This window comes from Phyllostomus discolor, chromosome 9, assembly GCF_004126475.2.
Source record: "Phyllostomus discolor isolate MPI-MPIP mPhyDis1 chromosome 9, mPhyDis1.pri.v3, whole genome shotgun sequence".
Taxonomy (NCBI): Eukaryota; Metazoa; Chordata; class Mammalia; order Chiroptera; family Phyllostomidae; genus Phyllostomus; species Phyllostomus discolor.
Window position 1 is genome coordinate 52,254,682 of NC_040911.2, and position 25,844 is coordinate 52,280,525.

The following is a 25,844-nucleotide window of genomic DNA, read 5'->3' on the forward strand; positions in this document are numbered from 1 at the left end:
TTAGGCACCAGATAGTTCTACAAATTAAGTATAAATAAGTCATTCCAGTCATTTATTGACGAACATTCTTACTGTGGGTTCCCTACCCTGTTGCCTGCCACCACCCCATCAGCCCTAGAACAGTTAGTTTTTTAGTTCATGTTTTTACTCATTCATTCAGCCTTTGAAAATACAAGAGAAGGGGACACAGACCCCTCTCAATAGGAGGAATCTCAGTCACATTACGCAAAGAGCACATGAGATCCAAGATATATTGGTATGATCATTTGGGAAAATGCAACCTGCCACACAGAAAAACAGAAATACACACTACATGTTATAATTAGGTTGTTTTTTATTTTTTTTTGCTGACTTTTTAATACTACTGTCACATCTAGCAATCCTGCTGAGCTCTCTAGTATTTTGTAGTTGGTTCTGAATTTCTCAGTATCAGCAGTGATAATTCTCTTTCTTCCTTATAATTCATGTGTCATATTTACTCATGCCTTGTTTCTTTTTCTAATCTAATTACATTGGCTAGGACCTCCTATTCATAGTCAAATAAATATTTTTGGCCCTGATTTTGAATGAACTGCTTCTAAAGTGTAACCACAAAATGTAACATTGCTTTAGGTTTCTGGTGAATACTCTTTTCAGGTTAAGAAGTTTCTTTTCAATTTTTAGTTTGCAAAAATTTTTGTTTTAATCATGAATAAGTACTAAATTTTATTCGGTGTTTTCCCTGCATTCACAGAGATGATCCTATAACTTTTCTCCTTTAATCTGGTAATGTGTTGAATTACAATAATAGATTTTCACTTAATAAAATGTATTTAAGGTTCTTCAATGTCTTCTCATGGTTTACAAGCTCCTGTCTTTTTAGTGGGGAATAGCATTCTAGAAAAAAAAAAGAGAATAACATTACATTATCTGGGTGTACCACCATTATAAAAACATGTATATATCTGTGTTTTTATGTTGAAATGACTATTAATTTTATTTTCTAATGATTTATTCAGTTTTAGTATCAAAGTTATACCAGCCTCACATAAGTTAGTCACCAATATTACATTTCAGTTTCAAATACTTTTCCATTAAAGTACATTATAACAAATTATTGTGGTTGATTGAAAAGCAAACAAATCTTCAACTATTTCCACAGATTAATTATAAATGTTTTAAAATGTTAAATAATAAATTTCCTATGTAAAATTAAACACATTCAAGTATAGGCTTATATTTGTTTGCATTACCTGAAACACTCTATGAAGAGTAAAAACTCTACAAAGTGATGTAACAGGTAATATTTTATATTGTAAGTTAGTAACTATTAAAAAGGAAAATATTAATTTAAAATAATACTAAAACATAATTCTTCTGTTGACAGCTCCTCTGTATTAAGTTGCAGAGAAACACGATGGCAAGAATAAAAAATTCTGATTAATACTATGCTGGTGAGGAGAGAGTGAAAAACAGTCTCATAATATTGGCAGAATGTCTACCAATATGTTTTTTTTTTAAGAGCAATTTGATAAGATCATAAATTTGACCCACTAATTTCACTGCCAGAAATTTATTTCACATATAGTCACATACATGTGTGCAAATAATTATGCACAAGGATATTCACTCTACATAATTGTGAAAAACTAACAACCTAAATGTCCTTGAGGAATGAAGTAGTGATGTAAATTATAATGTACCAATGCACTGGAATATTGTACATGTGAACCATGAAAATACACTGTTACAGAACAATCTCAAAGATATACTATGTAGTGAAAAAAATGTAGAAAGAATATGTTAAGTATGCTCTCATGGATGGGAGGAACTCTACTCAAACACAAATATGCCTGAGAATACAATGAGTAATTCTAGAAAGAGATAAGAAATCAGTAATTTCTGGGGAGGAATACTGTGGACCAGGACATCTGGGGAAGTTGAGAGATTTATGTAACTACAAGTGTTTTAATTGTGAAATATTACAAACAGGAAAATATAGATAATATGACAGCCATGTTACCTATAGTGAGATTAAACATGATTAGCATTTTTGACATATCTGAATAAAACATCAGATACAGCTAAAGGCTTTACCTTACTCCTCTCTCTCTTTCCAAAGTAAACTTCTGTCCTTTTAACTTCTTTTTATTAGAGACCTTTTGTGCCATTTGAATTTTAAACCACATATTCATTCATGTATTCTTTAGTTCATATGCTATTTTAAAATAAACTAGCTAAAATACTAATAAATATTAATATATATCATGCCTATAGTGTTTAAATCACATCAGAAAGTTGTTGCAACCCATGGAATAGGAGAAAATAGTTGCAAATCGAATACCTGATAAAAGATTAATATCCAGAATATATAATTTTTTAATTTAAAAAGTTAACAATGGGCAAAGAAGGTAGAACTCTATTATACCAGCTCTTCTTCAATACTTCTAATGCATATACACCTATTTTCCACAGTTAAGTCTTATTTGTCAGTAGACTCCAGTTTTTAGCCTAAAGAAACACACTTATTTGTGTATACTATAATAAATCATAATTGATATTGCAAAAAATAACATAAAGTAGAGTGTGTTTCAAGTATAGGGGAAGGGAAGAGATTTTAATTTATAAATAACCTTAAAACAGCCAAGTACTTTGGGTTAAGATATACATTTTGTTTTCTCAATTATCAAAAACAAAAACAAAAACTCTTACAGAGTCCATTCTCTCAAATCTCCAATGTTACGATTTGTTCTTATTTTAGTGCATCTAGGAAGACAAGAACCCCCAACACTTTAAAAAGTGGCTTCCAAGGTACATATTATTAGTTGCCCGTTCCAATATCCATTCTTTCTAACTAAAGGTTTTTGGTTTTATTTTCTGACTTAAAATAAGCCTGACTAAAAAACCTGCATTTGCCCAGCCTCCAGGAGAAATAAGAATGGTCATGAAACACAGTTCTGGCCAATGGGAATAAGAAGAAATTTCTGGATTTGGTTGCAAGAAAACTTTTATAGAAAGGACTGGCTCAGCTGATCCATGTCATTCTCACTTCTGCCTGCCCGCAGTACAGGTTTTGATGTGGAGGGATGAGAGGTAGGAATAGGCAGAAACCATCCTGTGACCACAAGATAAGAAGCATATTCTAAGGAAGGCTAAGTAGAAATAGAGGAAAACTGGTAATCAATGACATCACAAGCCACAGAAACAGCTCTGGTCTCCCACCTTCAGAATTTTCATTACATGAGAAAAATAAGCCCCTCTTTGTTATGTCAGATATTAAGCTTGATATTCTTTCCCATGAAGCTAGATGCAAGTCTGTAAATAACACACACAATATAAGCAAATCAAAACAAAAAAGAGGTCTGACACTGATAAAGCATTCAGGACTAACCAACACATAAAAATAAATAATTTTATAAGAACTTCTTGTAAGCAATAAAATACACAGTATTTCTCAAAATGGTAATGGGAAGGCAAGCATTGAGCTATTCACTAGGTCTATCACATTAGACAAAATCAGCTTCTACTGAAGTTCTGATCCTAAAACACTCCCTTACTATAGCAGAGAGGACCCAGTCTACAGTGGTATTCAACATTTAGATGAAGAATGTTTCCTACCAGCAGTAAAACCTGATGATCCAAGGTTTCTCAACCTTAGCATTACAGATATTTCAGGCAGGATAATTCTTAATTGGGGGGTTATCCTGTGAATTACAGAATGTTTAGGAGTAGCATCCCTGGCCTCTATCATTAGGCATCAGTAGCACCCTACCTCCCAGCTATGACCAAGAAAAGTCTCTTCAGGAATTTCGAACTGTCCCTGGACAGCAACATTTACTACAAATATAACCCACTAACACCCAGTTGAGCAATACTATTCTAATCTAATGCCAACTCTTACTTTTAATGAAAGCTAAATTGAAGAGAAGTTATCTTTATCTTAATAATTTAACCAAATTTTAAAAATTTTATTTTTATATGATTTTTCTCGATAAAGCTAAGAATAATTAATTCACTACTTAATTTTATAGAGGCAATGATCCAAAAAAATAGGTAACTCATGCACATGTTGCAAGACTAGAAATAATGTAAATATCCAATGACAGGGAAAAGATTGGTTAAAAAAATCATCCTACAAACCCGTAAATATTATGCAGCCATCTAAAAAATAAGTACTCATGTCATGTCAGCAATAGCATAAGTTCACAGTCTCTTGGAATGATACTATATGATAAATACAGAGGAATAACAAATCAATAAACAGAACTGAGCCACTATTTGCTATTTGGGGGAAATTTTAATTTAGCTCCTTAGCTGTATTTGAAATTTATATATACATGAGTTAATTATAGTCAGATTCCTCATCACCCCTTTTTCCAAAGAAGCCTATTTTTTGAAGTATATTTTATTGATTATGCTATTATAGTTGTCCCAATATTTCCTCCTTTTCTCTCCTCCACCCAGCACCCCCAACTCCTTCAAGCAATCCCCACATAACTGTTTATGTCAATGGGTCATGCGTATAAGTCCTTTGGCTACTCCATTTCCTATACTGTACTTTACATACCCATGGTTACTCTGTAACTACCAATTTGTACTTCTTAATTCCCTTACCTTTTCACCCATTCCCCCACAACCCCATCTGGCAACGATCAAAAGACTCTTTGTATCCATGATTCTGTCTCTGTTCTTCTTTCCTTAGTTTGTTCTTTAGATTCAATCATTGGTAGATATGTGTTTATTGCCATTTTTATTGTTCATAGTTTTGATCATCTTCTTTTTCTTAAATAAGTCCCTTTAACATTTCATACAATAATAGTTTGGTGATGATGAACTCCTTTAGTTTTCTCTTGTCTGGGAAGCCCTTTATCTGCCCTTTGATTCTAAATGATGGCCTTCCAAGGTAGAGCAATCTTGGCTCTAAGTCCCCACTTTCCATGACTGAGTATTTCTTGCCAATCCTTTCTGGCCTGTGAAGTTACTTTGAGAAATCAGCTGGTAGTCTTATGGGAACTGCCCTGTAGGTAACTAATTGCTTTTTTCTTGCTGCTTTTAAGAGTCTCTCTTTATCTTTACCTCTGGCATTTTAATTATGGATATGTCTTGGAATAGTCCTCTTTGCATCCATTTTGTTTGGGACTCTGTGCCCTGGACTTGCATGTCTCTTTCCTTCACCAACTAAGGGAAGTTTTCTTTCATTATTTTTTCAAATAGATTTCCAATTTCTTTCTCTTCTCCTTCTGGCACCCCTATGATGCAAATGTTGGAACAATTGTCCCAAATGCTACTTACATTATCATCAATTTTGGGGGGGATTCTTTTTTCTTGTTGTTCTGATTGGTTGTTTTTTGCTTCCTTATGTTCCAAATTACTGATCTGATTCTTGGCTTCATACACTACTGTTGTTTCTCTGTACAATGTTATTTCAATTGTAGATCCTTTGTTTCTGACTGGATCTTTTTTATGCTGTTGAGGTATTCACTAAGTTCCTTGAGTATCCTTATAATGAGTGTGTTGGACTCTACATCTGATAGATTGCTTTTCTCCATTTTGTTTAGTTTTTTTTTTTTGGAATTTGACCTGTTTTTTCATTTGGGCCATGTTTCTTTGTCTCCTCATTTTGGCAGCCTCTCTGTGTTTATTAGGAGGCTACTTTTTATTTAAAGAAATTTTAAATAAATTTGGCAGCCTCTCTGGGAAATTTTAAATAAATGTGGCAGCCTTCTCTCTGTTTATTAGGAGGCTAATTTTATTTATTAGGAGGCTAATTTTTATTTAAAGAAATTTTTTAAGAAGCCTAATTTGTATAACTTTATAAAATGATCCACTCCAACCAATGGCCTTATAATTAATTATTTCCAGGCAGAATATTCTAATTTTAAATCTAAACCTATTTATTTGTATCTACTCTCTCCTACTAGTTCACCTCTTTAAAATATTTTATACACATAATATTTCATCTCTCTTGAAACTTACTTTGACATATGTTTTCAGGTAAGATGCTAAACTGACTCTACTAGACAAACAAATTTGCAGAGGCTCACATAATTCTAGGCTGAAATTCAAGAATAAGACACTCTTTTTAAGCATTCAGCTACTCTTCATTTCATAAGCAATAACCATGCCTATCCTTGATGTATTCTTCAATGCCAGTCACAGCAATTAATAGTAAACTACAGCTTATATTTTGACAGAAGCTTTAATGGAGAGTTTATACAAGCCCCACATGAAATCATTTACCTAAATCCAAGTTCATTTTCCTGAATATAAAACACGAACATGTTTTGGACAAAAAGGGAAAAAATGGTTTTAAAAGCTATTCATTTTATAAAAGTAAGAAGATGATATTTAAAAAATTTTTAATGTAGGACCAAGCAGTGTTTAATACATATTTCTTTTAGAGACAGCGCTTGTAAACTAACTAATGACATTACAACTAGTCTGAATTACAAACTCTTTGGAAAAAAAAGTTCATTATACCACACATAATTACTGGAGGTGAAATAAATGTTTTCTGCTAAATATCTTTATTATTTAAGTTATATACTTCAAAATACAAACATTTAGTTTTCAATGGATATGCCTAGAAAAATGTTGGTCTCTTAAGTGATTGAAAATTTCCTCTTCAATCTTTCTAAAAAATATTTTATTTATTTATTTTGAGAGGGGGGAGGGAGGAGAGAGGGAAACACTGATGTGTGAGAGAAATATCAATTGACTGCCTCCTACATACCCCCAAGTGGGGGCCTGGCCCACAACCCAGGCATGTGCCCTGACGGGGAACTGAACCTGCAACCTTTCAGTCCATAGGTGATACTCAGTCTACTGGACCATACCAGCCAGGGCTCCTCTTCCATCTTGTTAGCCCTAATGAGCTAAGATTTCATGCATCTAGCCTTACCTCATATTCTTTCAAAACTAAAGTTTCCAATAGCTGATACTTATTTTAAAAGTGCAAATATTTAAATTTTAATGAAAAATATTTCTAAAATGTATTATCTGTTTGTCTTCTAAGACAAGAATATATAGAATGTCATTTAACCTTCTAATGATTCATCACACACATTAATTGACTGAACAGTAACACAATTTCCTCAGGAAATTATCTAAGTAAATACAGCTGTTTGTCTCCACATTAAGTGGCCACAGAGTACTTTACTTGGACTTTTTATATGTGATTTGCTAGAAGAGAAAAAATATTTTAATATATGTTCACTGTCAGAAGTTAGAACTCTGTAGATCAACAAAAATTAAAATTATTCACTACCATACAATTCAGAGATAATGTAAATTTTTTGGACTTTTTACAGAAAAGTAGACATTAACATATAGGTTTTTTTTTTTACTTTTTTAAAAATATATTTTATTGATTATGCTATTACAGTTGTCTCATTTCCCCCCTTCTCTCCCCTCCACCCTCTACCCCCTCTCCCACCCAAATACTCCTCCCTTTAGTTCATGTCCACGTGTCATACTTATGAGTTCTTTAGCTTCTACATTTCCCGTACTATTCTTGCCCTCCCCCTATCTATTTTCAACCTACATTCTATGCTACTTATTCTCTATACCTTTTCCCCCTCTCTCCTCCTCCCACCCCACTGCTGCTAGCCCTCCATGTGCCCTCCATTTCTGTGGTTCTGTTCCTGTTCTAGTTGTTTACTTAGTTTCTTTTGGTTTTGCTTTAGGTGTGGTTGTTAATAATTGTGAGTTTGCTGTCCTTTTACTATACATGTCTTTTCTTTATCTTCTTTTCTTAGATAAGTCCCTTTAGCATTTCATAAAATAAGGGCTTGGTGATGATGAACTCCCTTAATTTGACCTTATCTGAGAAGCACTTTATCTGCCCTTCCATTCTAAATGAGAGCTTTGCTGGATAGAGCAATCTGGGATGTAGGTCCTTGTCTTTCATGACTTGGAATACTTCTTTCCAGCCCCTTCTTGCCTGTAAGGTCTCTTTGGAGAAATCAGCTGACAGTCTGATGGGAACTCCTTCACAGGTAACTGTCCCCTTATCTCTTGCTGCTTCTAGGATTCTCTCCTTCGTTTTTACCTTGGCTAATGTAATGATGATGTGCCTTGGTGTGTTTCTTCTTGGGTCCAACTTCTTTGGGGCTCTCTGAGCTTCTTGGATTTCTTGGAAGACTATTTCCTTTGCCAGATTGGGAAAGTTCTCCTTTATTATTTGTTCAAATACGTGCTCAATTTGTCGCTTTTCCCCTTCCCCTTCTGGTACCCCTATAATTCGGATGTTGGAACGTTTAAAGGTGTCCTGGATGCTCTTAAGCTTTTCCTCGTTTTTTCGAATTCTTATTTCATCATGCTTTCCTGCTTGGTTGATTCTATCTTCCTTCTGGTCCACTGTATTGTTTTGAGACCCAGTTTCCTTCCTTTCACTATTGGCTCTCCTCCGTGTTATCTTCCTGCATCTCTTTTATGGTAACCTGCATCCTTTCATCTAAATTGCGCCCAAAATCAACCGATTCTGTGAGCTTTCTGATCATCAGTGTTTTGAACTGTGCATCTGATAGACTGACTATTTCTTGGTCGCTCAAAAGGATGAGTCCTGGGGGACTGATCTGTTCTGTTGGAAACATATCTCTCCCTGTCTCTCCTTTTTTTTTTTCCGGTCTGGTCACTCTTGTTACGGTGGGGGGCAGAGCCTTAAGAGTTCACCGGGGCTGGGCACCCCAGTTGCTAGATTGTGATGTTATATGTGGGGGCAGGGGCAGGGGCGGGAGCGGGGACAGGAGGGAATAATGGCGGTAGTTCCGTTCTCCTGGGATCTCAGTCCCTTCTCTGGGATCCTGGGCTGTGAGCTCTGCCCGGGTCTACAATCTCCACGTCACTGGGTCTGCCAGCTGCAGGTTGCATACTCAGGGACCATCGCTGTGTTCTTGCATGCCGGATGGCTTTCTCGCCTATTTCGTGCCAAGTTTTCCCCGACCTCTGTGCACCGCCAACCCATGCCCGCTTGGCTCGTCATCTCCTACCAGTCTGGATGTACGGGTCTACTTCAACTTCTTGGCTGTCCAACTTCCATTCAGATAAATCCTCTGTCAGTTCTGGGTGTTATTCTGTCTGTAAATTATTGTTGTTCTAATCTTGGTTGTGTGAGGAAGTACGGTGCGTCCACCTATTCCTCCATCTTGCTGGAAGTCCGACATTAACATATAGTTTAATTTTTAAAATTTTAATAAACAGCCCTGGCTGGTGTAGCTCAGTGGATTGAGTGCTGGCCTATGAACCAAAGGGTCACGGTTCGATTCCCAGTCAGGGCACATGACTGGGTTGCAGGCCAGGTCCCCAGCAAGGGGTGCATGAGAAGCAACCACACATTCATGTTTCTCCCCCCCTCTTTCTCCCTCCCTTCCACTCTCTCTAAAATAAATAAATAAATCTTTTTTAAAAATTGTAATAAATATAGACTATACAGGCATACTATTTATACACCTGCTTTAATATCTTAAAATAGCATATTTTCCCTTGTCAATACATCTCCACCATCACTTTAAACAACTACTGAATGTGGAACCTTTTGTTACAGGATACACCATAATTTGTTTTCCCTGAACAATTAGATTTCCTAAACTTCACAATTATTAAAAATGATGTGATAATTATCCTTAAGTATGACCTTACAGAAATTTCAAAGCATTTCCTGATAACCCTCTAAAAATGGAACTCGAGTCAAGAGCACATTTTGCTAATATTTCTCAAGAAAGGCTAGGGGTGAGGCTTTGCCTCACTGTCACCACCACCAGTTGAACTAAAAAGTTTTATCTTCATTTTGTCCTCAAAACTTGTCTTGAGTTTTCTAGGGTTTTTACTCTTTCAAATAACTTTAAATTTAAATCTTTTTTAGGCTGACTTAAAAATGTATGTATATGTTATATACATATGTCAATTTAGAGTCTTTCCCCCCCTTTTTTTAATTGAGAACTGACATCTTTAAAATATCAACTCTTCCATCAGATACTGGGTATTTTTCTCCATTTAAGTCTCCCTTGTTGCTTTTTAATTTAAATAAAACTGACACATTTCTTGTTTATTCTTAAGTATTTAAATATTTTTGTTGCTATTATGACTGATATCATGTCTATATGTTTCTTCTCCTTTAATCAATAGGACTATACAAGGTGAAACAAAAGTAGGTTTACTATTTTGGTCATGTGAAACAGTTCATTCTTCTATTATTACTTATTATTACAATTATTTTCCATACAAACAACTGTAAACCTACTTTTGCCCTACCCTGTTGTATTACACTCCCTCATATTGACTATCTTTATATTCCCAAAATAAACTTGGGAATGGTGTTTTATACTATTATTTTTAGTTAAAATCCACTCATGATATACCAGAATTTTGGGACTATAACCATAGGCCAAATCAAACTGCCTACTGGAATGGGGAGGAAGGGTGGTAACTCATTTATTTCTGCCTTTTGTTTGTATTCAACAGGTCCTTCTAAAGGTTTGTTTCATTTTATTGTTATTTTTCTAGATGGAATGAAATGCTTAATTCATTGACATTCTTTACTCTTGCTGTAAAGACTGGCTAAATCCTGTAAGTTCAGAATACTGTAATTTCATTATTTTCTAGACACACTAATGACAGTATTCATTGATTTCTTCTTCTACCCAAAGTGTTTAGTAAAAATTGCTGTTTTTCCCCACTTGCTGTTAAGCACATAATCTGATGCAATTCTGATTTGTTCTCTTTTTCTACCATGCAGCATTATTTCTTTATCCTGAATACTTAAAAAATTCATTGGGATGAACCTATGGTTTTATTCCTAGTGAAGACTTTGGGTCCCCTTTGATCTTGAATTTCAGGGCTTTCTTCAGCTCAGAGATATTCTTCCACTAATTCACTTTAGTATTCTCTGTGCTCTCAGTAACTGTTATCACAGAGACTTGAGAGTGTCATGTGTTTTGAATGTTCTTTTATAATATTTGATAGGGGACTCATGAGTTTGATAATTTTAGTGGAAGATAGTTATCAGCAAGCCTAGTAGGTAATGCATATGTTAAAGCTATTGTTTCAGGACTGCAGGTATGCTGACCACTCCAGGTAGAGCGACAGCAGACCTCCTGGGACACAGCTAAAGACCACCACCTGGGGAACAGTCAGAGACATCAGAGCCATTGTGTTCAAGAGAGACAAGCACCACCCTCCAGGGGCAGAGCTAACTGCCCAGGGTGAGAATGCTGCAGTTTTTTAATCTAATTTTCCCTGAATTTCAAAACCCCTCACTGCACTTTGTTCTCTGCTATAAAAAGGCTTGCTTGAAAGGAAATGTAACCGGCCAGCCTTCTTCTCAGACAGCTGGCCATCTGAATAAAGCGCCCATAAAGATTCAATGCCTGTCTCTGCTTATTGGGTCTGATATGTGACAGGCAGTACGAATGCTGGCTTTTCTGATTTAATATTCTGTTTTAAAATCTTTTTCCGGAATTATGAGGGCTTTTCCTCAAGCTAATTTGGTATTTTGCTAGCCAGTTTTCTCTATTTCTTATACTATCTCATATACTGTAAATGATGCAATTAATCTCATTTTCCTGTAGTGCTGAATTTTTCAAGTCTAACATTTGTCTGTTCATCTTTACAGAAAGTGTAGGCATCAGCCCTTAGCCAAGCTTTTTTGTGTATGCCCATACTATTTACTATCAAAATTCTCTAAATCTCAAATATGTTAAATAATAATACAAAATTTTTTTTACCACTGTATTTTAAACACTTTAATAATAAAACAATAAAAAAGCTTCTACTGCATGGGATTAAGGACCTGGAAAGTTATATCCCCTCTTTATTTTCTGTAACTATTCTAACAGTCATTTTTTTACTGCTATTTGTACATTTTTGTCTGACAATTCTGTCTCTCTCTTCTTTTTTTAAAATCAGAGCTTTGAGTTTTCCTAGAGACTATCAAGGAGCCAGTCTAACTAAGTGCCATCATCAAAGTATGCTCACATTTAAAGAAAACACATGAAAAGGATTTATTTCTGCCTAAGGGAGTGAAGGAAGAAAACAGTGCATGAACAGACCTGAAGACTGATCAGGAGTATTCCATGTAAACAAGTTGGAAAAGAAGGGTAGATGCAAGAGGGGAAAAAAAAGCTGTACAAAGTCACAAAGATGTAAGAATACATAAAACAATAAAGAAAGAATGAATAACTGATATCTTGCAAGAATTATAAGACACACAAGACCTTTGGTACATGAGAGTGAAATGCAAGAAATGAGGATAAACAGGTAGAGAGAGATCCCGTTATGTAGGATTTGTTCATGCTTCATTCACCCAATACACATATAGGAATTCTTCAAATTATAAAGATGGCACTGTAAATTGGGAAGTGGGGGGAGGATACAGGGGAAGGAGGGTTGGATTATTCAACAAACAATATGATAAAAACAAATAAGTATTTAGAAAAAATTGACTGGTCAGGAACAAGAAAAGGATTCCCACTTTTACTAGTTCTGTTCAACATAGTACTGAAGTTCTAGCCAAAGCAATTTGACCAAAAAAGAAATACTAGTGATCCAAACTGGAAAGAAATTTGTTTATCTCTATTCACAAACAGCATAACTTTATATGCAGAAAACTGTAAAGAATACACACACACACAACACAAACCTGTTACAGCTAATAAACAAATTCACCAAAGTTACAAAACAAAAATTAACATGCAAAAATCAATTGTTTTTCCATACACTAGCAACGAACAACCCAAAAAAGGAAATTAAGTAAACAATACAATTTACAATAGAATTAAGAAGAATAAAATACTTAAGAATAAACTTAGCCATGAAAGTGAAAGACTTGTACACTGAAAGCTATAAAATGCTGCTGAAAGAAATTCAAGACAACCCTATAAACAGAAAGACATCCTGGGTTTGTGGTAGAAGACAACACTATGATGACAAAAAGAAAAAGAGAGAGAGAGAGAGAGAGAGAGAGAACACAAAACTACTCAAAGCTGTATGTTGATTCAATGAAGTCCCTACCATAATTCAAATGACAATTTTGGACAAAAAAGAAAAACTCATCCCAGAGTTCACATGCAATTTTAAGGAATCCTGAATAGTCAAAACAATCTTGAAAAATACTTAAGTTGGGGGATTCAGGACTCAATACATCCTGATTACAAAACTTACTATAAAGCTATAGTAATCCAATCAGCATGGTACAGCAGAAGACAGACATAGAGATCAATGGAATAGCATGGCGTTTGTACATAAACCCTCACATCTATGATCAACTAATTTGCAACAAGGAGCTCAAGACTCCTATATGAAAAGGAGTATTTTCAACAAATGGTATTGGGCAAACTGGATATCCACATGCAAAATAAAAATGTTGGATTTTGATTATAAACTACACACAAAAATTAAAAAATGGATCAAATACCTAAACTATTAAATAAAACACAGGAATTGAAAATCTTCATGATCTTGGATTTGGCAAATAATTTCCCAAATTAAGATACACAAAACAATAACTACAACAAAGATCATGACCCTGGATTTGGCAATAGTTTCTTAAATTACGACACAAATGGTACAGGTGGCAAAAGAAAAATAAATCAGACCTCACCATATTAAAATATTTTGTGCATCTAAATAAGTTGAACAACAAATTGATGTCTTTCTCCCCCATCCCTCCCTCCCTTTCTGAAATTCAATTTTTTAAGTATTTAATTTTTTTCTGCATCAAATAACACTAGAGTGAAAAAACCCAACATACTGGGAAAAAATATGCATATCATATATCTGATAAAGGATTAATAACCAGAACATATAGAGAACGTCTCCAATTCAACAACAATAAAATTTTAAAAATAGGCAGGAGAGAGAAGATGGTAGCCAAGTAGGTGGAAGCTGAGCCCACTTGCTTGTGCCCTCAGCATGGATTTTCAGCTAATTTTCTGACAAGTGACCTGAACAATCAATGGAATCTCAGCTGAGATGAATTTTTGAAGCCAAGGACTAGAGAGGATGCTTTGCACCCATCTGGTTAGAGATTTTATAAGTTGAGGGGAAAATGCCCTGAGTGAGGTGCCTGTCCCAGAGGAGAGATCAGACAGAAAACGCAGCTTAGTGGCTCCCTCCCCTCCCAGGGTATGGTGGGGGGTGGGAGGCTAGTCCTGCACAGGGAAACCCCCACCTTTAATTGGGAGAGACTTGGAAGGATATACAAAATCTGGGAGACTTAGGATGTATACACACAGTGAGCAACATGTCCTTACCTGCAGCACCAATGGGAAGTCTTCCAAAGAGAAATTCTATTTCCTAAAACTGTCAGAGGCACTTGCAGGCTGTGGACAGCCCTGACTGAGAGAGACTTTTTACTTTTTGGGGAGGTGGAGCATTTGGAGAACTGGCCCATCCATGGCTCTGCACTGGAGTATGGGTGCCACATAGAGACTTTTAAAAGGGGAGCTGAGGTGTGGCTGGGCAAGAACCCCATTTGCTCATGCAATGGCTCTGCCAACAAAGAAACCAGAGTGAACTAGCACACTTCATTCCCATAGCTGTGCAGAAAGAACAGAAAGTGGCACAATGAAGGAACTGTGGGACCTGACCCAGTGCAGCTGGTAAACAGGGGGCTGCATGCAGTGGAGAGCTTGGGCTAAGTCTCCTGTGAGAGCAGCAGGCTGGGGACCTGAAGGCCAGGAGCTGAGAGCCTGATATCCATTGTAGCCAGACAGGTCCCCCAACAGGCAGGCATGCCCAACCCCCACCTATAGAATTGCAGGCTCTTCAGATCACTGAGGCCAGGCTCAGGAGTCTACTCAGCGCAAAAATGCAGGGGAAAGAAAGAGAAGCTCTAAAAAGACTCTTTGTAAACTTCTATCAGACACTACGAACTATGCTGTTTCCTTGAGCCCTGATCCACTGAAACAAGCAGAGAAGAAGGATTAGAGACAAACACAGCAATGGGTGTTCAGGGCCCCCGCCAAGCCTTGCCTCTTATACAAAGCTGTAATCAGCAGTAAACAGGAAAGAGCTGACCATTTTACACAGACCGGCCCCTCATATGAAACAGCTAATTCATTAGAAGCTATACATTATTATTGGGACAGACCAAGACATGTGGCAGGGGGCTGGGAAACACTCCTACCACCTTCCCTGAAGACTGAACAGTGTCTTCCAGGGGTAAGCCAGGGATTCTACCATACCAATCACCTGAGGCCCCCTATGCAGGCAGATGGAAGTGGTACTTGTGAGGCAGGAAACAGCATAGGAAGAACTCTGAGACTGCAATACTGTTACTGGCCAGCAGCTAGCATCATGGTTGCCAGGAAATGCCTTTTACCAGTTAGGGAGAATAAATAGTAAACCGAGGCAGGGAGAAGGAAGGAGACAGACAGGTCTCACATGCTAACTCAGCAGTCCTGAGCCTGGTCTGATAGTATTGCCAGGTATTCTAATATCACAAGAAACACTATTAGTAAGAAAGAAGGGAAGTCCTTGAAATTCTATGTAGCATTCCCACTATCTGGGAAAGAAAGCCTTTAAACTGTTTTCATCCCAAGGCCTGGAATGCAGGAGAGGGCCACGGTGCCCAAAGAAGAAGCCCATAAAGCAACTTTGGTTAACTGTCTACCTCTGGTCACTGTCTGTTTTACAAGGGAGTCCTTGATGCTTACAAAAAGAGCCCACAAATAACTTTAGAAAGTTAATTTTAATTAACTGCCTTCTGTCACATACTTGTTTTACAACAAGATGAACAGATGGAGTCTGGAGCAAGATAAGGATCAGGGCTAACAGAACCCCACACATACATGTTTGGGTAGTCACATTCCCCCAGGAAAGCTGGCACCATATTTAACTGTTAATCAATATTTAATGTTTTTTTTCTCCTATCCAACCCACTATATAAGTCCTCAGAACAAAGGACTTGCTCTCTCTCTCAGGGGCTCGGGCCACCCGGCCTCTGGCTACCTGGCCTCAGGCTGCCCAGTGCCTTGCCACCCTGGTCTTCACCCACTTTTACTTTTGCTACCCTGCTTTGTCCTGCAACTTTGCCTTTCATTCCCTACTCTACCCAGTCCTGTTCTCTTCCATGGGAACTGGCCAATAATAAACTGATTACATACTAATACATTTGCTGATCTCTAATTCTTCACATGTGTCAACAAGAAGAATCGGGCCTCTCCCATCAAAACTTGCAGTATTCTCAGACATTAGATGAATTTCTCCAGGGCCTTGTGCTAATGAAAAGCCAGTAGGGCAGAATAGAGAAGAAAAGCTAGGCCTGAAAGAGACAGACGCAGACTATGGATTGCTTGAGCCTCGAACAGGCTGTCTAGAGCTAGAATAGGACACCATCTGACATCACCGAGGGTGGATCCAGAGAGAGAAAAAAACAGTGGCAAACAAGAGATTCTGCTGAGACAAATTCTACCTCAGGCTTCATTATTTGTGCTATTTTTTTTCTCCAGCATAGCTTTGGAACATTTTTCTCTTTTCCTTCCAGTTTGTTCCTATTATTTCACTAGTTTTTGAAATTTCAGTTTTCTTTCCAATCTCATATTTTACTACTCCCTTCATTTATTCCATTTTCCCTTCCTCCTTATTTTGTTTTAAATTTAATTATTTTCCCTTTCTACACTTTTCTTCTACTCTGCACTCTATTTCTCCTTCCTCCTGCCCTTTCTTCCTTTTTAAAAAAATTTTGTTTCTCTTCTTTAGCCTGGTTTTTATTCCTTCCTCAGTATTTCTTCTTCCTCTATCCTCTCAAAATCACTGTTCTCTCATTTAGACATCTCATAATCTTTTTTTCTTTCTTTTTTCCTTCTGATTCTCTTTCCAATTTTATTAATCTTTGCTCTTTGCTTTGCATTTGCCATTAATATTGCTGTGGTGGTAGCTTTTCTTCAATTTTGATCCTATTTTTTCATTATTTTTTTTATTTTGGGGGTTTTCTTGAACTTCATATTATGTTCTTCCCTTTTCCTACTCCATTTTGCCTGCCTCCCTCACTTTTTTATTCACACTGTTAAGTTCATTTTCTTTCTTTGCCTTGTTTCTATTCTCTGCTCTTATTATTTCTCCTCCCTCAGCCCTCTCAAAATTATTTCCCTTTCCATTAGTCATTGCATATTCATTTTTCCTTTCTTATAATGGTCTTAATCTCCTTCTACCTTTTCAAATATTCGCTCATTTGTTGTTGATAGTGTGGTTATGGTTAGGGAATATTTTTGCAGGTGTGGTTTTGAGTCCTGGGTTGTTTTATTTTGTTCTGGCAACACCTGTACAATAGCATACAAGATGTGGTGGGTAGTGTGACTCTTCACTCAACCAGCTGGAGGGAAGAACCCACTAAAGAATGACCCACCAAAAACTAAAACCCAATTATAATGAGAGGCCATATAAATGGCCTAACAGGCATCCTAAGAGCATCCAGCTCAGGAGATCAAGGTGACTGTAGCATGGAGTCCCAAATGTCTCCTACCATAGAAGGCCATTCCACAAAGACAGGCAGTCAAAGCAGATCAATTTAATATGCAGAAACAAAAAATCACCTAAAATGGGGAAACAAAGAAACAACCCCCAGTCTAAAGGAAAGGAGGAATGTCCAGAAAGAGTGTTAAATGAAACTCAGGCAAACAATCTATCAGACACAGAGTTCAATAATGGTTATAAGGGTACTTAAGGAACTCAATGACAACTATAAGCAACTCTATGGGAGCTTCAAGGAACTTAGTGGGAACTATATCAGCATGAAAACAGGTAGAGAAACTAAGAACACGAGTCAGAAAGAAGTAAAGAATACAATATATTAAATGAATACAATAAAGGAATTAAAAGCAGGCTAGATGAGGCAGAGGATTGAATGAGCGAGTTGGAAGACAAGGTAGGGAAAAAAAACACCCTCTCACAGCAACAAAAGGAAAAATGACTCAAAAGGAATGAAGATAGTTTAAGGGTGCTACAGGACAACATGAAATGTACTATTACTCATATCATAGGGATACCAAAAGGAGAACAAAAGGAGCTAGGGACAGAAAACCATTTTGAAAATGTAATGACAGAAAACTTCCCTAACTTCATGAAAGAAAAAGTCACACAGGTTCAGAAAGAACATAGGATCCCAATCAAGATGAACCCAAAGAGGTCCATTCCAAGACACATTATAATTAAAATGACATTTAACATAAACAGATAATCTAAAAGGCAAGAAGTCAGAAACAGCTAGTAACACACAAGGGAGCTCTTATAAGGCTATCACCTAATATCTCAACAGAAACACTACAAGCCAAAAGGGAATGGCACAAAATATTTTAAGTACTGAAAATCAAAGGTATGCAACCAAGATTACTCGGAAAGGCTCCAATTTAAATTGGAAGGCAAAATAAGGAGCTTGCCAGACCAAAAAAAAAAGTACATCTCCAATGAATGAGCATTGCAAGACATGTTAAAGGGACTGCTTTAAGAGGATGAAGAAATAGAGAAAGAAAAAGGAACACAGGTACAGAGAAAAAAATGGCAATGAATGAATACCTATCAATAATAACCTTAAATGTAAAGGGAGTAAATGCTCCAATCAAAAGACACAGGATACCTGAATGGATAAGAAAACATGACCAGCAAATACATTGTTGACAAGACGCCCACCACAAAACAAAATCAGCAGAGGCCGAAAGTGAAGGTATCAAAAAAAATATTACAAGCAAACAGACATGAAGAAAAAGCTGGGGTAGCAATACTTACATCACACAAAATAGAGGTTGTAACAAGATAAAAAGGTCACTACATAATACTTACGGGAGTGGTCCAACAGGAGAATATAAATCTTGTAAACATATGCACCCAAAATAGGAGCACCTAAATATATACAGAAAATCTTGGAGGACTACAAGAAAGAGATTGACAGCAAGACAGTTATCATAGATGATTTTAACACCCCACTGCTAATAATGGGTAGGTCTTCTAAGCAAAGAAACAAAGAGGATTTTATGGCACTCAACAATAATCTCAATCAAATAGCATTAATTGATTCTTACACAACATTCATCCCAAAAAAGCAAAATATACATTCTTTTCTTTTTTAGGTATACTTTATTGATTATGATATGAGAGTTTTCCCAATTCTCCCCCCTTTAACAACCCCCCCGTACCCCGCAACTCTCCAGCATTCCCCCCTCCCTTAGTTCATGTCCATGGGTTGCACATATCAGTTCTTTGAATTCTGTTTCAAATACCATATTCACCTCTTCCCGTCTACTTTATGCCTACCAATTATGCTTCTTCTTCCCTGTACCTTTCCCCCACTATTCCTCCCCACCCCATCTCCACTGAAAACCCTCTATGTGATATCCATTTCTCTGGTTCTGTTCCTGTTCTAGTTGTTTGCTTAGTTTTTGTTGTTTTTCTTTCTTTTTTTTTAGGTTCATTTGTTGATAGTTGTGTAAGAGTTTCTTGTAATTTTACTGTTCACAGTTTTTGATCTTCAATTTCTTAGCTAAGTCCCTTGAACATTTCATAGAATAACAGCTTGGTGATGATGAACTCCTCTAACTTGATCCTTATCTGGGAAGCACTTTATCTGCCCTTCCATTCTAAATGATAGCTTCACTGGATAGAGTAATCTTGGATGTAGGTACTTGCCTTTCAGGACTTCAAATACTTCTTTCCAGCCCCTTCTTGCCTGCAAGGTTTCTTTTCAGAAATCAGCTGATAGCCTTATGGGCACTCCTTTGTAGGTAACTGTCTCCTCTCCTCCTGCTGCTTTTAAGATTCTGTCTGTATCTTTAAAGTTATCTTGGGTAACTTAATGATGATGTGCCTTGGTGTGTGCCTCTTGGGGTCCAACCTCTTTGGGACTCTGGGCTTCTTGGGCTTCCTGGAAGTCTGTTTCCTTCACCAGATTGGGGAAGTTTTCCTTCATTATTTGTTCAAATAAGTTTTCAATTTCTTGCTCTTGTTCTTCTCCTTCTGCCACCCCTATAATTCGGATATTGGAACATTTCGGGTTGTCCCAGAGGTTTGTAACACTCCCTTCACTTTTTTGAATTCTTGTTTGTTCATTCTGTTCCGGTTGGATGTTTATTTCTTCCTTTTGTTCCAAATCATTGCTTTGAATCCTGGTTTCCTTCCTGTCACTGTTGGTTCCCTGAATATTTTGCTTTACTTCATTTTGGGTATCTTCCATTTATTCTTTCACTTTTCGACCAAGCTCAGTCAGATCTGTGAGCATTCTGATTACCAGGGCTTTAAGTTCTCCATCAGATAGGTTGACTGTATCCTCCTCCCTTAGCTCTCTTTCTGAGGTTATACTCTGTTCTTTCATTTGGGCCATATTTCTTTGTCTTGGCACACCTGAGGAGTTCTAAGGGGTCGAGGTCTTAGGAATTCACTTGGGCAGGGCAGCTCTCCTTGCTGCACTGTGGTACTGTCTATGGGGGAGGGGCCAGAGAGGGAACAGCACAGCTTGCCTGCTCATCTCTAGAGCACTCTTCAACAAACTCTCACCTGTGGGACTGGGAGTTTCTTCCACCAGGGCAACTGCTGTAGTTCACAGCTACCTCTCAGTCTCAGTTTCCCCTTAATCAGCCCCCTCTGCGCAGCCTGCCGCCTCACCGCAGCCAGCCCTGCCCCCACTGTTCACAGCTTCACTGTGGTTTCTCTCCATCCGCTGCCTTACCAGTCTGGTTCTGTTTGACTGTTTCTTCAATTCCTTGGTTGTTGGAGTTCCGTGCAGTTTGATTTTTCTGGAGCTTCTGGTTGTTTTTTGATTTTAGATTGGTTGTTATCCTCCTTTTGGTTGTATGAGGAAGTGAAGGGTTTCTAGCTACCCCAATCTTGGCCAAACTCTCTACTGCCCTTTTTTTTTTTTTTTTAATTAAGTTAAGACTTTAGCTTGATCAGTATGGCTTGGTTGGTTGTCATCCTGCAAAGCAAAAGGTTGCCTGGTTTGATCCCTGGTCAGGGCACATGTCTGAATTGTGGGCCTGATCCCCATTTGGAGTGTGTGTGAGAGGCAACCGATTGATGTTTCTCTCACACATTGATGTTTTTCACCCTCTCTTCCTCCCTTCCCCCCTCTCTAAAAATAAGTAATAAAATCTTTAATAAGATAAAATAAAATTAAGACTTTAATTTGTTTTATAATACAGCAGTTGTAGGTTCACAGCATAATGGAGGGGAAGACACCGAATTTTTGTATATATCCCCTGCCCCTACACATGCATGGCCTCCCCCATTTCCAGAATCTCTCACCAGAGTGGTTTATGTGTTAAAATTAATGAACCTACATTGACACATCATAATTACCCGAAGTTCATAGATTACCTTAGGTTTCACTCTTGGTGGTATACATTCTGTGGTTTAAACAAATATATACATATTCATTATTATGGCATCATGCAGAGTATCTTCACTGCCCTAAAAATCCTCTGTAGTCTGCCTATTCATTTCTCCCTTCCACCTGTAAAACCCCTGATCTTTTGTCTTCATATTATGTATTTGCCTTTTTCAGAGTGTCATATAGTTGGAACCATATAGTATGTCTGTAGCCTTTTCACATTGGCTTATTTTACTTAGTAATGTGCATTTAAGGTTCCTTCATTTCGTTCCGTGGCTTGATAGCTCATTTCTTTTAGTACTGAAGCTATTTTATTGTCTGCATGTACCACAGACTATCCATTTCCCTAACGAAAGGCATCTTGGTTACCTCCAAATTTTGGCAGTTATGAATACAGCTGATATAAACATTCATGTTCAGGTTTTTGTGTGGACATTTTTTAACTTCCTTTGGGTAAATACCAAAAGAGCATGATTGCTGGATCACATATGCTGAGTATGTTTAGTTTTGTAAGAAACTGCCAAACTATCTTTCAAAGTTGTTGTACTATTTTCTTTTTTCTTTTTTCTTTTTTTTTTTTTGCTTTGGAGACTTTTTTTTTTTACAATAAATGAAAAGTATTTGTTCAAGAAGAAGGCACATGTTCCTTCAAATAGGTAAGAAAAGCTTCCTACTACTCCCCTCCCTTTCCCCTGTGGGTACCCAAACTGGTACCCTAGAAACATTCAGCAAAGCAAGCTTTAGCTTCCCTGATCCCTTCCCCAGCAGCTGGGAGGAGGCCAACATTCTCCTCACAGGTCATTTGATCTTGAGGTCCTTCAAGGCTGATTCCAAGCTTTTCACATCCCAGATGCTCATGCCGCCATCCATGCCAATAGTGCAGAACTGTGAGCACTTGGCCTTACTCTCGCTGAGCACTGAGATCTGGCTGACGCTGTTCTCATGCCGTGAGTCTAGCGCCACTCCAGCCATGTCCACTTCGGAGCTCGCCTACTTGTCCAGGTTCTGGAAGTGCTCACGGGCTCTCAAGCCACGCTGTGAGCTTTGCTTGGGCACGTCCAGCCGCCCACCGAAGCTCAGCATCCCTGCAGCACCGTCGTAGGTAAAAAGCACTGGGAAGCAGTTGTGGCCAGCAGTGGCAGCGTTTCCAAAGCCAGAGTCGTGACTGCCATCTTCTCATCAGCATCGGCCAGACACACGGTGCTGTTGTGGCTGACCCAGGCCACACGGCTGCCACTGGCTGAAAAGCAGACACCATGCACCCAGCCACTGCTACTGCTGGACACTTGAACATCAGCTCCCCGAAGGGCATCTTGGAGCCCCACAGGGTGGGTGCTGGTTGTTCCTCCACCTCCTTTATGTAGGCTGAGAAGATCCGGCACTTGAAGTCGCAGAAGCCTGCGGCCAGGAGCATATTTTTGGGGTGCCAGTCCAGGCTGAGGACGGTGGAGCGAATGGGCTTCTTGATGTGCTTGCACACCCACCAGTCATTTTCCTGCTCAAAATAGCAGATGGAGATGACACGGGAGCCGCTGCCCACAGTGAACTTGTTTTCACTGGGGGCCCAGCACACACAACGAGCAGCCCAGTTGATCCGCAGGATGACGAGCATGGGCTTCCATGTGTGGCCCTTCAGTATCCACACGTAAGCATTGCGGTCAGTGCTGCAGGTCACAATGAGGTTACTCTCAGGGCCCCAGTCAATGCCTGTCACCTGCCCATTGTGCTCTTTGAGCTCATGCACCTTGACCCATTTGGGCCCACTCTTTTCATAGATGTGCACCTCATGGTTGTTGGGGCAGATGGCAATCTGCATGCGGTCCTTGTTCCAGGCGTGACAGCTGATGGGCTCCACCAAGAAGCTGTGGTAGGCCATGGCTCCTCAGCTCCTCAGGGCTCCCGGCCGCTGACTCTGGGCAGTCGACGCGACGACTGTACTATTTTCTATTACCACCAGCAGTGAATGAGATTTACTGTTGTTCCACATTCTTGTCAGTATTTGGTGTTGTAAGTGTTCTGGATTATGGCCATTCGGTAAGTGTCTTTTGCCTATTTTTAAATTTTTTAAATTGTTATTCTATTATAGTTGTCCCAGTTTTTCCCCTTTTGCCCTGTTCTACCCATCCCACAGCCCCTCACAGTCAACCCCCACACCATTGTACACATCCATTGCTCCTTCATATGTCTTCTTTGACTAGTCCCTTCCCCTTCTTTCCACCATTGTCCCCCGCCCCCTTCCCCTCTGGCTGCTATCAGTCTCTTCCATGTTTCCATGCCTCTGGTTCTATTTTGCTTGTTAGTTTATTTTGTTCATTAGACTCTTGTTACAAGTGAGATCATATTATATTTGTCTTTCACTGACTAGTTTATTTCACTTAGCATAATAGTTTCCAGTTCTGTCCATGCCGTTACAAAAGGTAGGAGTTTCTTCTTTTTTTCTGCTGTGTAGTATTCAGTTGTGTAAATATACCTGTTTTTTGATCCACTCATTTATTGTTGGGCACTTAGGTTGTTGTCAGCACATGGCTATTATAAACAGCTCTACTAGGAACATAGGGGTGCATAAATTCTTTTTAATTAGTGTTTCGGGATTCTTAGGATATATGCCAGCTTTGAAATTGCTGGGTCAAAAAGCAGTACCTTTGTGATTGTTTGAGAACAGTACTGTTTTCCACAGTGGCTGCACCAGTCTGCACTCCTACCTGTTGGTGGGGTGCATCAGTGGGGTTCCCTTTAGTCCACATTCTTGTCAGCACTTGTTCTTTGTTGATATATTAATGATGACCATTCTGACATGTGTGAGCTGATAATCTCATTGTGGTTTTAATTTGCATCTCTCTATGGCTAGTGATGTTGAGCATCCTTTCATATGTCTGTGGGCCATCTCTATGTCCTCCTTGGAGAAGTGTCTGTTCAGGTCTTTTGCCCATTTTTTGATGGGATTGTCTTCCTGGTATTGAGTCATATGAATTAGTCATATATTTTGGAGGTTAAACCCTTGTCTGAGGTATCATTGGGAAAAATATTATCCCATAAGTTAATTCCCTTTTCAGGTTCTTTATTTTTCTTCTTGCTATACTAAATTGGATTTTCCCCCTTAGTTTCTCTTTCTGATACTTCATTGTTTACAGAGATGCCATCAATATCTGAGTATTGACTTTGTAACTTGCTATTTTGCCAAATTCACTTCTTAGGTCTAGTACGTTTTTGGTGGAGACTATAGAGTTTTCTATGTACACTATCATGTCATCTGCAAATAATGGCAGTTTTACTTCCTTCTTTCAAATTTGGATACCTTTTGTCTCTTTTTTCTTATCTGATTGCTGTGGCTAGAACTTCCAGTACATTATAGACTAAGAGTGGTGAAATAAGACACCCTTGTCTTCTTCCTGATGTCAGGGGGAAGCTTTTCATTTTTACCCTGAGTATGATGTTGGCTAAAGGTTTCCCGTATATGGCCTTTATTACATTTAGATATGCTCCTTTATTCTGAGTTTGCTGAGTGTTATTATAAATCGATGCTGGATTTTATCAAATGCTTTTTTCTGCAGCTATTAATATGATCATATGATTTTTTATTCTTCACTTTATGTTGTGCATTACACTTACTGATTTGTGATTATTGTACTATACTTGTCTCCCTGAGATGAATTCCACTTGATCATGGTCAATGGTCTTTTTAATGTTGCTGGATCCAGACTGTTAATACTGTTTGGAGGATTTTAGCATCTGTGTTCATTTGAGATGTTGGCCTGTAGTTTTTTCTTTGTTGTGTCATTACCTGGTTTTGGAATTAGGATATTACTGGCCTCATAAAAAGTTTGGGAGTCTTCCCTCTTCTTGGAATAGTTTGAGAAGGATAAGAGTTCATTTTTCTTTGCATGTTTGATAAAATATGCCTGTGAAGCTCTCTGGTCCAGGGTTTTTGTGCACCTGAAGCTTTTTGATTACTGCTTAATTTCACTGGTTGTTACAAGACTATTCAGGCTTTCTGCTTCTTCTTAATTCAGTTTTAGCAGATTGAATGTTTCTACAGATTTACCCACTTTGCCCAGGTTTTCCAATTTCTTGGCATATAGTCGTTCATAGTAATTTCTTACAATCTTTTGTATTTCTGGTATCAGTTGTGACTTCCTTTTCACTTCTGATTTTATTTATTTAGTTACTCTCTTTTTCTTGATGAGTCTGGTTAAAGGCATGTCAATTTTATCTTTTCAAAGAACAAGCTGCTGGATTTATTGATCCTTTGAATTGTTCTTTTAGTCTCTATGTCATTTAATTCTGCTCTGATCTTGATGATTTCCTTCCTTCTACTCACTCTGAGCTTTGTTTATTGTTGTTCCTCTAGTTTTTGTAGATGTAGTGTTAGGTTGTTTATTAGCGATTTCTCTGACTTCTTCAGGTAGGCTTGTATTGGTATGGACTTACTCTCAGGATTGTCTTCACTGTGTACCGTAGGTTTTGGGTTGTTGTCTGGTCATTTTCATCTATTTCCAGTTAATTGATTTCTTCCTTCAACTGTTAACCCATTCATTATTTAATAACATGTTAA

The 25,844-nt window shown here is 38.0% G+C and overlaps 1 protein-coding gene and 1 pseudogene across 3 annotated transcripts in view; both read right to left on the reverse strand.

Moving 5' to 3' along the window:
• The window catches only part of PTPN2 (protein tyrosine phosphatase non-receptor type 2), a 142,618-nt gene that overhangs the window by 95,512 nt on the left and 21,262 nt on the right, over positions 1–25,844 (reverse strand). The window lies entirely within an intron of this gene.
• Positions 21,917–23,221, reverse strand: LOC114506295 (annotated as a pseudogene).